The sequence below is a fragment of the Pristiophorus japonicus genome, chromosome 8, assembly GCF_044704955.1.
Source record: "Pristiophorus japonicus isolate sPriJap1 chromosome 8, sPriJap1.hap1, whole genome shotgun sequence".
NCBI lineage: Eukaryota > Metazoa > Chordata > Chondrichthyes > Pristiophoridae > Pristiophorus > Pristiophorus japonicus.
The window spans coordinates 210,505,662-210,519,590 of NC_091984.1; the positions used below are offsets into that span (position 1 = coordinate 210,505,662).

At 43.3% G+C, this 13,929-nt stretch overlaps 1 protein-coding gene and 1 pseudogene across 1 annotated transcript in view; both read left to right on the forward strand.

Moving 5' to 3' along the window:
- emid1 (EMI domain containing 1) overlaps positions 1-13,929 on the forward strand; it is a 398,814-nt gene that overhangs the window by 197,970 nt on the left and 186,915 nt on the right. The gene's annotated exons all lie outside the window — the stretch shown is intronic.
- On the forward strand, positions 12,934-13,112 carry LOC139269868 (U2 spliceosomal RNA; annotated as a pseudogene).

Here is a 13,929-nt window from a genome sequence, read left to right on the forward strand (position 1 = left end):
TTAACTAACACCTTCCATATGATGTGCCATTGGTAACTATATCTACTTCAATGAATGTGAAATACAATATGGGTGCATGCTCTGATTACTAGTACATTGCTGATTGCAAAAAAGTCAGTGGAGCCAAGTAGCTGATGTGGATTTACTGCTGCAACAATTGCAAGAAATCGTGGCCTGCAATTTATGGCTGGTAGCACATGTTCATCCAACAACTTGCAGCAACGTCTACCACATGGGTAGCATAAAGTATTTAAATAAGAAAAAAAAAATCAATTTATACGATGCATTATCGTGTGTCTCAGGATCTCCCGTAGTGCTTCATATCCAGTTACTTTTTCAATGCAGTCACTGTTCTGCAACAGCCAATTTGTGCATATCAAAATCTTTCTGACCGCAAATTCGATAAACAACCAGTTAATGTTTTTTTTGGGTGGTGTCAGTTGAGAGGCAATGTTGAATACGACACCAGTAAAATTCTTCTTGGATAAGTGCACCAGGGATTATTTTTATTGTCATCTCAACCACTGGAACAAGCAGATTGGTTTAATGCCTCACCCAAAGGATAGCTTATCAGGCAATGCAGCACTCCCTCAGTACCACACTAGACTGTACTCGGGTATTGGGTAGGTGGAATTCCTGCCCAACCCTGGTTTTCAATCTATGAGTGATGAGGGCAGAGCGAAGTAGACTTCATTACTACAGCACCATTTTTTTTCCGCAAAGTCTTGTCTTTTTCTAGTCATGGCTATGGTGAATACTGCCTAACACATGGACTTCCAAGCTTATATTGTTTGGTAAACAATTTTGACATTTAATTGTATGCATCCTATGTAGATACATAAAGAACTAGAAAACCTTCAGTAGAATAAATTCTAACTTTTAGGTGGAGATATTTTGGTAAAATTACAAACCGATCCATAATCTGATAATGAAATGAGCTATTTAATAAAGGTAATTGAGGTGCCAACAGGCCAAAAGATACCTGGTAATACGGTACTAGTGAAAAGAATTCATCTTTGATCACTTAACTAACCCCTTCCTGAGCTGACCAGTTTCATGAACAGAGCAATGAACAATTGGAAAATATAGACCTGTAAGAGTCGGGCACTTGTAGAAATGTTGCCCTCAGTTTTATTTTTGCCCTATAATGTCATTCATGACATTACTGTAAATAAGCAAGACAGGTGAGCAATAAAATTATAAATGTAAACCACATGGCTCAACTTCACAAAGGTGCCGCGCTGTTTAGTATCATAAAACCCTGAAGTCCAGTTCCAGTAACGATGATATGTATTTTCCATGATTCCGTGATTAATGGCAGATGGAGTGCAAGATTGTCTCCCGTAGGATAACCGCAGAATTTATGTGCGGGATCCTTGCTTCTTTGAATACTTGCAGAAAAATTAAATTCGGGGTTATTTTATACTGAGCGCATATTTCATATTTTGTATCATTAAATAGTAATTCATTCTTTTGTGTGGTTTATCTCACTCAGAATTGACTTTTATAAGTTGGGTGGTTAAGTTCAGAATTTTGCCTTGTTTATCCAAATTTCAAGCCAATATTTTACATGGTTTGAACTTGTGTTGAGGTAGACGGTTATAAGAATTTATTGTTGACCTAAGAGTTGAGAGCGTGAGGCAGCAGGAGAGGAAAGGTTTCCTGTTTCGATGGCATACAGCTCCTCTTGCAGCAGTTGTTAGTTCCCATCCTCCCTGCTGATTCATAGTTGCAGATGATCGATTGCTGTTCCATTGTAAATAAAGAGAAGGTCAAGTCACACACCGTGTAGGCGAAAAGCTGTAACATTTTTTCAACCCGAGAGATATATGTCATTAACTGCAGATTCCAAGTAGTGTACATTAGACCTTATCTGCTGGTGTACTATGTTAGCAGGTAAAATAACATGCACAAAACTTTTTGTTTGATAGATATGTTGCTCCCCAGGCAAAGTTTATTCTGCAAACCGTGTTTGAAGTGGAAAATGGACTGTAGATTAGGTACAACCAGAGATTTCAACAATGGGGCTTCAAACAATATTACACTTTTTGGATATTGGTAATTATTTAAACAGACAATCATCTTTTCTTATTTTTGCCAAAAGTACCTTTCCTTCTTGATGCTAGTTTTCCCGGGTCCAATCTTTTACAAGAATACCTCCACTGCTGAGTTCACCGCCCGCCAATCGAAATCTGTTTCCCCATTCATATGCTGCCCTTCGTTTTGACAGTCAATTGCTTTTGTCAGGGTCGAACCTTGTTGACTGAGCAGCCAGGATATTCCTGCTGTGCATAGCATCCTTTTCCTTGTTCTCCAGCCCTCTTATGAACCCTGCTCAAGTCAGGTTTTGACACAAGGTTGAATCATTATTCTTTGCAGTAGGCCTGACCTCCGACTTAAGACCATAACAGTTTCTGAGGGCCAAAACTGAGGAGAAGGAACAACCTTTGTCTTCTTTTCTAGGCAAGCATCATGCTTTTAAGTACAAATCCTTCTAATTAAACAACGGTTTTAGGAAACTGTTTTCTGAACTGTATTACTACATGTGCGCCTAGCAAACATCGTTGTTACTGTTTTCTTAATAATTATAAAAAGACAACACACTGGAACTCAGAAAATGCTGTTCCTGGTGATGTGGGGAATACTAAAAAAACTGCAAATACGTCTTATAATGTGCCAGCTCAAATATCATGATTTAAAAAATTAATCATGGGTGTAATCCGATATGTGTAATATGTTGGTGATTTTACTGCCTTACTGCCTGACCTGTCACAAGGTTTTGCTTATAATGCTGTGATAGGTCTGATAATGGAGCAGCAACTTGAGAATGAAACATCATAATTTCTCTCCTCAGTTTGCTAGCATAAAAGAATAATCTGTCTGCATTAATTGCTCAGTTATCTTGTGCCCAAATTTCCCCAACCCCTTTTTCCGGCGCACTCTCCCGAGATCCGCCGAATTTGTGCGTTGAAAACGGCGCCAAAAAACTTACTAACGATTCTGGCCGCTCTGCTGTGTGTCCTGAGTCTTGACACGCCGTTTCTCGTGGAGTGGGGGGCGGAGCTACAGCCCTGCGCCGAAAACAGTGCCGGCAGCTGTGCGCATGTGCAGTGGAGTCTGCGCACATGCGCAGTAGTTTCTCGCCCTCCCAGCGCGTTCTGCAGGCTGTGAGCCGGACCCGATGCTCGCCGCCCCTATCCTAGGCCGAAGGGACGACCCGATGTTCACCATCACTATCCCTGGCCGAAGGGATGACCCGATGTTCGCCGCCCCTATCCCTGGCCGACGGGACAATCTGATAATCTTCAACAGCACCTCCGGATAAAACATGGGCCAACAGGCAACTGTGTGGAGAGAACATTGCATTTTGTGTGGGCACATGTCAAATCGTTATGACCCAACACAGATTAAGTCTTCCCGAGAGAAGTCCAGTCCCTTGGAGAGAAGTCCAGTCTCTCAGAGGGCCGAGTTAGGAAGGTAGGACTTAAGTTTAATTTAATTTATTTATTATTTATTATTGATGGTTTTTATGCTTCTTTGATGTTGTTGTGAAGATGTTTAGTGTTTTGCAAGGCCTCTGTGCTTCCCTTCCCTCTCCCTATCTTTGGCTACCTACGCTGATTTCTTAATTCTCCGCAAGGGTTTTCTGTGCGGCCACAAGTGGCCACATACGCTGGCCTAAGTTACTTTGGAGCAACTATTAGCTGTGCAAACTGGCTTAAATGGCCAAAACAGGCGTAGGTGGCTGATAAGGCCTCCTTTTGAAGAAATAAAACTAAACTATATAAAATATCCTAACTAACTCACTTACACTGGCACAAATTAAATGTGCAAAATGGGGATTTTTAAGATACTCTAGAAAAATCAAGTTGCTCCAAAAAAGCGGAGCAACTCCTAGACAAATTTGGACCCCTTGTTGCTGCTTGTGGGGCATTGCTATGCGCAATTTGGCTGCTGCGTTTGACTACACTTCAAAAGTACTTCATTGGCTGTAACGTGCTTTAGGATATCCTGAAGATGTGAAAGACACGATATAAATGCAATTTTTTTTTACATCCCATAAATGCAAGTACTTCCTATTAAAATAATTCCATCATATTTATTCTGTGTCACTGATAAGCGCACTTGTATCATACTTGCATCCCAATGAATCCTCTCAATTTCGTCAGCAAGGTAAGTGATCCTGCAGTAGTGTTTTCCACAGCCTCACCTGCCTGAGGAATATTAATATTGGGCTGCCTCCCATGCTGCCCTAACCTGAGCTCCAAGAAGGCTTTTTCCTTCCTCTTGACCCAGTATACAGCCCAGAGAGCGTCCAAGGCTGGCTTTTTCTCTGCTGCTCCCTGACCTGGCTAAGCCTGAACCTGGCCCAGGACTCCAAGGAGACCCAAACTAGCATATTGCCTGCCTGATCCAAGTGAAGCCTGCTCAGCCCAGTCTATGGCCTTATACAGTCCCTGAGGTAGTCTTTTGCCTACTCCACTTGACCCAATTCAGCCTGGTCCCACAGAGCCCTGAGGTAGCCTGCTGCTCCAGAGCTGAGGCCAGGACATTTTAACTCTCGAGCCTCATTTAAATCCTGGCGGGTAACTTCCCATCTGTTCCAGCCGGGAAGTTGTTGGGAAGCAGTGGAAAGTCAGGTGGTCCGAGACCACCCACCATGACCACAGTAGGTTGTGGGATCAGCTGTCGGGAAGAGGAAAATTTACTTCAAGGTGACTTGGGGATTGTATTCTATGACTCCAACCATTTTTATACGAGAACTGCAAATCAGTGCTTTTGATAATAAGGGCTTTTCCTCCTTGGTTATTTAAGTTTACATATTGATTCTTAAAACGTTCACTTTTACAACCCTCTATGGCGGAGGCCTGTACTATTTTTGTGTTCAGCCAGTTTTAGTGTTCTGACTCTTATTGAACTTGTCTTATATTTGAGCTCCTTTGATATTATTTCAGTGCATGTCATTAATGTGACAACTTTGGAGGTATGGGAGGAGGGGAGAATGGAGAGTGAATTATCCCAGGCTATTCTTATGTCTCTCAATGTGGCCAGCATTATGGAACTGGCAAAGAGTGGGGAACAACTTGACTCCTTTCACCTCCCGGGCAGGAAACGGTGGTTAGTGCAGTAAGCTGGAGGAAGGGAGCCTTCCAATGCATGGCATAGGGTCAATAGCCATTGTTTCTTTATAGCTGTCAAAGGAATTCTGTCCTCATTAACAGAGTTAACTGGAAGAACATCCAAAATATTTGGGCAGCTTTGTTCTAACATTTAAATCTTGGAAACATTTCTTCTGGAGAAAATCAGGTGACTTCCTTACAATTGCATCAATTATAGCATAACTGGATCCTGTTGTATTTGACTTTAGAACAGCTGAGTCTGTTGAAGGTGTAATATCTCTATAGGGGAAAGTTCAATCAGCAAGTTAACTCGCAACTGTCAGAAATGATCACCTGTTGATCAACCAGCTCAAATATCAGCTGTGGAACCCCTGCAAATGTCTATCATCAGTTTCTAAACCTCCAAATTACTGGACAATCAGTCCTCCACATGCCTAATATCCGTGCTTACATGTTATAGAATTTTTCATGTATTCTGGATGTGAGATTTCACACAAACTGCTTGCATTTATATAGCACCTTAAACTTAGAAAAAATTTCACAGAAGCGCAATCAAACAAAAATGGATGCCCAGCCAAAGAAGGGGAAATTAGGTGAGGAAACCAAAAGCTTGGTCAAAGCGGTGGGTTTTAAGGAAGGTCTTAAAGGAGGACGAGGTGGAGCGATTTAGGGAGGGAATTCCAGAGGATAAGGTCAAGACGGCTGATGGCATGGCCACTAATGATGGAGTGAAGGGATGGGGAGAGGCACAAAAATGGCTAACATTGAAGGAACACAGAACACAAGACCATAAGAAATAGGAGCGGGGGTAGGCCATTTGACCCCTCGAGCCTGCTTTGCCATTTAACAAGATCATGGCTGATCTGATCATGGACTCAGTTCCACTTCCCTGCCCACTCCCCATAACCCTTTATTCCCTTATCGCTCAAAAATCTGTCAATCTCTGCCTTAAATATATTCAATGACCCAGCCTCCACAGTTCTCTGGGGCAGAGAATTCCATAGATTTATAATCCTCTGAGAAAAGAAATTTCTCATCATCTCAGTTTAAAATGGGCAGCCCCTTATTCTGAGACTGTGCCCCTAGTTTTAGTTTCCCCTATGAGTGGAAATATCCTCTCTGCATCCACCTTGTCCAGCCCTCTCATTATCTTATATGTTTCTATAAGATCACCTCTCATTCATCTGAACACCAATGAGTATAGTCCCCAAACTACTCAACCTATCTTCATAAGTCAACTCCCTCATCTCCGGAATCAACCTAGTGAACCTTCTCTGAACAGCCTCCAATGCAAGTATATCCTTTCTTAAATACGGAGACCAAAACTGCATGCAGTACTCAAGGTGTGGCCGCACCAATACCCTGTACATACCCTGTACAGTTGTAGCAGGACTTCTCTGCTTTTATACTCTATCCCCCTTGCAATAAAGGCCAACAATCCATTTGTAGCCATTTCTTTTAGGACCAGAGTTCTTACTAGGTTGTAGGGCTGGAGGAGGTTAGAGATGGTGAGGTCATGAAGAGATTTAAACATGAGGATGACCATTTTTAATTTTAGCTATTGGGAGACCAGGGCCCAATGTAGGTCAGCAGGGAAGGGGTGATGAATGAGTGGGACTTGGTGTGGGATGGGATACAGGCAACAGGGTTTTGGATGAACTGATGTTTCTGGAGGTCGGAAGCCAGCCAAGAGAGTACTGAATAGTCGAGTCCAGAGATGACAAAAGGTATGAGTGAGAATTTGAGTAGTAGATGGGCTGAGGGAGGGGCAGAGGTGGGGGATGTTAGAGGTGGGAGCAATGGTCTTTTGATGGAGAGGATAGGGCGTGTAAGCTCAGCAAGGGGTTGAATAAGACGCTGAGGTTGTGAACTGTCTGGTTCAATCTGGACGCTGGCTGGGGATGGAGATGTAATCATTGGCGAGGTTACGCAGTTTGTGCCAAAATCACATCATAAGCCATTTACAGCAATTCATCAATGTTTTGCTTTGCACACATTATCAACTGAAGTTTCCTCCATCTGCATTTTAATATGAGCCTTCCTATCCTTCGGGGAGCAGTAGGCTTTCATTCACAGCACTACATGCTCAGCTTAAATGAAGTGAATGATGACCTAAAAGAAAGCAGACACTGCACAGCTTTTAAAGAATTATAGCGAATCAATAGTGGATTTTTATTTCTATTGGATTATCAAATATGTTGAAGACACAACGTAATTTGACAAATCTGCTGTTCATTTTTTTCCTCTCTATGTTCTTGATCTCATAACAGCTGAGAAAGTGGTTAACAGTAGTTGGACTGGCTCCCTGGATATATTTCCAACTTCTGTGGTTCACTGACAAAGGAAACTGTGCAGACTAAATTTGTCTGCAAGCCCTTGACCCGGGCAAGACCTTGGCACTAAGAGGGAGATTTAGTCCAATCAGGAGAAAGTATTTTTATTAAACACTTCAACCTGATACACTCTGGTTTCCTCAGTAATGCATGTCAACGAGCACACATTTAAGAGAAAGGAAAGATAGCCACATACATAACTGAACTTTCTGGCTACGGCCTTTTCTTTTGATGTTTTTATTTTATTCTGATTTGCTTCTTCTAGATACACCCTTTCCCATCGACCTTTTTTTTAAAGATTGTAAGTAAGCTACTGCTATTGGTTTCAAGACAGTATCTGTGTACTGCAGTGCTCAACCAGCACATCGAAGCTTTGCTGCAGACAACACCTCATAGCCACAACAGAACTCCGTGCGTGTGAGCTTAAGTATATGCGCAGAGCTCCCCTCCCTGGGTGGCTCATTTTTAATGCATGAGAGAGCAGGCAGCTGCTTGGCAATCTCCTAACGTTAAAACAAAGTTCCAAAGTAAATGTAAAAGTGCCCAGACGTTTCAATGGATTGCCTGGGCACTTCTAAAATATGGCTTTGGATCAGTCCGGGTATGTACTATTGCAAAGCAGTGTATGACGGACTACCTGCTGGAGGCAATGTAACGAGCCTCGCTTTACTGTGCTCAGCAATCAGGTTGCTGGCTATTGCTGAGAGTTTATATTGTGACTGTCGAACGGAACTGCCGTCAGCACCCAAATGTAGTGTATGGGATTGCTGACCGCAGCTAAATGTACTGAACTGCTTTTGAATGTACTGTACAAATTTTTATATGAATAAAGTATATTTTGAAATTTAAAAAAAAGTTTATATTGTGACTGTGCAATGATACTCACATGAAACCACTTCACACTGGGGCAAAAGTGGTGGTGTAACTGCAGCTTTGACTTGTGCCATCAGACAAGAGAGTGGGCTAAAGATTGGTCAGTAGCTGAGTTGACTGTATTGCTCTGACTGGCCTTTAGTCAGCATCGAACCATTTTATGCGCTGCTTTTATATTTTCATTCGGATTCCAATTCTTGCATTTATGCAGTCAAATCCATTTTCTGTAGCACAGCAGCTGACTGGGGGGCAGCTGAGTCCAAGGATATCCATTAAAAGAACAGAATGAAAGCAGCTCTGAGCTGATACAACGGAGGCAACTACAATCACTTTTGCCAGATGATATCACCATGTTTGGTGAAATGTTGCATGTTCAGCCATGAACTCATTGAATGGCGGTGCAGGCTCGAGGGGCCGAATGGCCTACTCCTGCACCTATTTTCTATGTTTCTATGAAAAGCTAGGAACAGTGTAGGTCTAGAAGAGAGTTAGGGGTCCAGGGACACAGATCACTAAAATGTAGTGGTCAGATACGAAAAATAATCAGAAAAGCTAATGGAGCATTAGCCTTTATAATTAGAGGTTTAGATCAAAAAGGGGAGGAAATTTTGCTGTGGCCACGCAAAGCCCTGGTTAGAACACATCGGAGTACTGTGTACAGTTCTGGGCATTGCACTTTAGAAAGGATAGATTGGCCTTGGAAGGAGTACGGTGCAGATTCACCAGAATATTACCAGGGCTCCAAGGGTTAGATTATGAGCAGTGATTACATAAACCAGGCTTGTATTCCTTAGCATACAGAAGGTTAAGGGGTGGGTTGATTGAGGTTTTAAGGATTTTGAAAGGAATTGATAGGGTAGACAGAGAGAAAGTTTTTCTGCTGGTGCGGGAGTCTAGGACAAGGGAACATAACCTTAAAATCGGAGCCAGGCCATTCAGGAGAGACGTTAAGAAACCGAAGGGTGGTAGAAGTATGCAACTCCCACAAAAAGCAGTAGATGCTAACTCAGTTAATCATTTGAAATTGATCGATAGATTTTTGCGAGACAGCGGTATAAATGGATATAGAGCCAAGACGGGTGGATGGAGTTAAGATACAGATCAGTGATGATTTCATTGAATGGCGGAACAGGCTCGAGGGGCTGAATGGCCTACTCCTGTTCCTATATTTGGAACATCTATTGGTGTCCTACTTCGGGGTTGACACTTTGTAATTTCGGCCTCTGAAGGATAATGTGAACACTTTACAAGTCCGTATATTTCAGATGAAATATTTACATAACTATCACATGTTTGTTTAGACATTTGAGCTACACACCACAGTGACTGTGCAGTGCTTAAACTAAACACTGGCAAGATTATTGGTAATATTTGTGAAACATTTGCTAGTAAGCTTTCCAGCCACTAGCAGACTTAAACCAGAAACGTTTTTGGTCAACATTTATTTATTTATTTTTTTTTTTTAAATTCGTAGCCAATCGTTCCAATTCTTTGTCAAATCACAAACGCCAGAGGTCACCTTGCACACGCCAAGGATCACTCTGCGCCAATGCTCTTAGCCAAAAGGCCTAGAGCCACTGCACCGTTCCTGGAAGTACTGCAATACCAGGTTCGTGCCATGGAGGTGGATGGGTCAGGTCCCCCACACACCTCCGTGGAGGTGGATGGGTCAACATTTATTGGCCATCCCTAATTGCCCTTTAGAAGGTGTGGTGAGCTGCCGCCTTGAACCACTACAGACTGTGTGGTGAAGGTGCTCCCACAGTGCTGTTAGGGAGGGAGTTCCAGGATTTTGACTCAGCAACGATGAAGGAACGGTGATATATTTCCAAGTCAGGATAGTGTGTGACTTGGAGGTGGTGGTGTTCCCATGCTTATCCTTCTAGATGGTAACGATCGTGGGTTTTGGGAGCTGCTGTCGAAGAAGCCTTGGCAAGTTGCTGCAATGCATCTTAGATGGTACACACTGCGGCCACGGTGTGCTGGTGGTGGAGTGAGTGAATGTTAAAGACCCAACTTTCTTCTGAGTCCAAGCACAGGCTGGCTGCGCTCTTGCACTTGTTTCCAGCCTCCTATACCTATTTACCTATTTGCAGAAACCAAGCGCAGGCAGCGGAAGGAGCGCGCGACAAACCAGTCCCACCCACCCTTTCCTTCAATGTCTGTCCCACCTGTGACAGAGACTGTAATTCCCGTATTGGACTGTTGAGTCACCTAAGAACTCACTTTTAGAGTGGAAGCAAGTCTTCCTCAATTTCGAGGGACTGCCTATGATGACGATTACTTTCCTAAATTCCTATTCTGGCATTTGCGTAGTTACATGCCAGTAAAGGAAGAAGGTATTTCATTGCAAAATGTAGCAGATTAATGAAGTGTGCAGCGATTATGTGATTTTCTGCTCTCGAGAGTACAGATATTAATGAGATTAAGGAAAATCCTGTGCACAGCCAGAACTATTTTAAAGGTGATAGCAGTTTCTATACTAGTTACTCTGCCTTTTTAAAAAGCCACTTAAGTGATTGTCTGAGAGTGCCATTGCTTCCACATATTGCTAGTTTATAGTTTAACCCTGTTTACATTAAACATCTGACTGATAACATTAGAACAGCTCTGTTTACATTGTTGAGAGCTGAGCTGATGTCTACAATTCGGGCTCTATGTGAGGACTGAACCTGTCGAATTGGAGAGATTGTGTCCTGATATCAAATAGCAAATTTGCAAATTTGCTATTCAAAGCTATCTGAAGGCAAGTGCCCTTCAACATGAACAACTTGCATTTATATAGCACCTTTAGCATAGAAAAATGGTCCAAGGCGCGCTCAGAAGTGTAATCAGACACAAACCAATGCCAAGCCAAAATAGAAGATATTAATTTGTCTCTTAATGGCAGCTGGCCATTACTCCGCCATTCACACCCTATCCAGATTAACCTTTTTCTAACCTCTATCATTACCATTTCAATTTGGCCCATCATCCCTTTTGTCTCTCTAATCTCTCCTACCTTCCACCCTATCACAGACCTTCCCTTTTGTTCTTTCTTCCCCTACCTTTCAGTGCTCTTTTCGAACGGCAGTTCTAACGAAGGGTCATCAACTGAAACATTAACTCTGTTTCTCTCTCCACAGATACGGCCTGACCCGTTGAGATTTCCAGCATTCTCTGTTTTCATTTCAGAATCCAGCATCCGCAGCATTTTGCTTTAGTAGAAGATGTTAAGATGGTGACAAAAAGATGGTTCCTATGGTCACCCCTACTGATTTTGTTACCCTCCCCGGCCACTGTCTCAAGTTGAACCAGACTGTTCTCGCCCTCGGTGTCGCTCCCATATCCCCTCCATTACAAAGACCACCTTCCACTTTGGTAACATTGCTGGCCTCAACCCTTGCCTCAGTGTATTTACTGCCAAAACCCTTATCCATACCTTTTCATCTCCAGACCCATCTGTTCCGATTCTCTCTTGGCTGGCCTCCCATATTACCCATTCACAGACTTCAGCTTATCCAAAACCCTGCTGCCTCTATCCTATACCGCACTAAGTCCTGTTGACCTATTATACCTGTGCTCACTGACCGACATTGGCTCCTGGTTGCCCAGTGGCTCAAATCTAAAATTCTCATCCTTGTGATAAATCCCTTCATTGTCTCATCCCTCCTTATTTCCGTAACCTCAAATGCTGTTGAGGCTAGGCCAATAGAAAATATTAAAACTGAGCTAGATAGATTTTGTTGGATAAGGGTATTAAAGGATATGGAACCAAGCCAAGTAAATGGAGTTAAGATACAGATATGGTCTAATGGAATGGCGGAACGGGCTCAAGGGGCTGAATGGCCTACTCCTGTTGCTATGTTCCTTCCTCTGTTTCTAATAAAAACAAGGTACTGCTGGCAGTGAAATAATGCTCTAATTACCAATGTGAAAGGAGCTACAGAATAATCACAGCTTCGATCCAACCAAACCATTCCTCCCACTGACCGTGTACTATCTGCCTTATCATTGGCTCAACCATGCATAATTAATCTCCTGTGGGAAAGTCCTCTGTGGCCTCCAAAGGTAATTGAGCAAAATTCCAGAATATCCATCGGAACCAACTGCAGACAGCGCACGCCAACCTTTCAAAGAACTCGGAGAACTAAATATTTTTCAGCTCTAGGACCCCCAATGAGATTTTTTCATGCCAAGGTTAATTCTGCCAATTCCCTTTTTGACTACATCCTGTAAAAACACCAAAGTTAGTTTCATTGTTGATTTTTTCAGTACATTAAACTATACTGAGTCAAAATCCTTTACAAATGCCTGAAAGTAATTTTGAGTAGATCATTGGCATTGTTTTCTAATAGGATGCAATTTAGATTAAAAACAGCTGCCAAAAATATCATAAAATATTATGAAAACCATGTGCCCAGCCCCATGATTCCAGCAATGTGTCTGTTGACTTTACCAGCCTGTTTACAAAATCACTTGTACTGCCACAAATCTGTTTCATTATTTTTATTGTACAACCGCCATTAGTTTAAATTTGTCTGCGGTTGGTTTCCTTTACTCTCTCTGTGGTTCTTCCAAGCATCCATCAGGAATGGCACCATCAAGTACATCATTGCTTTCTCATAATCGCTTCTCGGCCTTTTGGCTAAGATCAAGTGTAGTATCTGTTCTTATCAGTTTAATATCCCCTATGGGGACATGATATTGAATTGATTTTTGGACAGGGAGCTGTATCAGGGGCATGCCCCGTCCACTCCATGCACCAACCTGGTATTGCAATATTTCCAGGAACGGTGCAACTTCGCCTCTCGGCCTTTTGGCCTAAGATCAAACACATTGGCGCAAAGTGATCTTTGGCGTTAGAGTTGATCTGGAACGAAATTGGATTAAAAAATTTTTTTTAAATTGCTTTCTCATAAGCGGTTTATGTTTAACAGAGGAGGGAGAAAGGTGGGAACGTATATGGGGAGAGAATGCCTGAGAGAAGGGAGCCGGGTGGGAATGGGATACGGGGAGAGGAGGGAGCAGGGTGGGAATGGGATACGGGGAGAGGAGGGAGCAGGGTGAGGGTGGGATACAGGGAGAGGAGGGAGCAGGGTGGGAATGGGATACGGGGAGAGGAGGGAGCAGGGTGGGAATGGAATACGGGGAGAGGAGGGAGCAGGGTGGGAATAGGATACGGGGAGAGGAGGGAGCAGGGCAAGGGTGGGAATTGGATACAGGGTGAGGAGAGAGCAGGGCGAGGGTGGGAATGGGATACGGGGAGAGGAGGGAGCAGGGCGAGGGTGGGAATGTGATATGGGGAGAGGAGGGAGCAGGGTGAGGGTGGGATACAGGGAGAGGAGGGAGCAGGGTGGGAATGGGATACGGGGAGAGGAGGGAGCAGGGTGGGAATGGGATACGGGGAGTGGAGGGAGCAGGGTGGGAATAGGATACGGGGAGAGGAGGGAGCAAGACGAGGGTGGGAATGGGATACGGGGAGAGGAGGGAGCAAGGCGGGGGTGGGAATGGGATTCGGGGAGAGGAGGGAGCAGGGCGAGGATGGGAATGGAAAAGCCTGAGAAATAAAGCTGAGTAAATACATAGCAATGCCGGCGACAACAATATCAATTAAATATTAA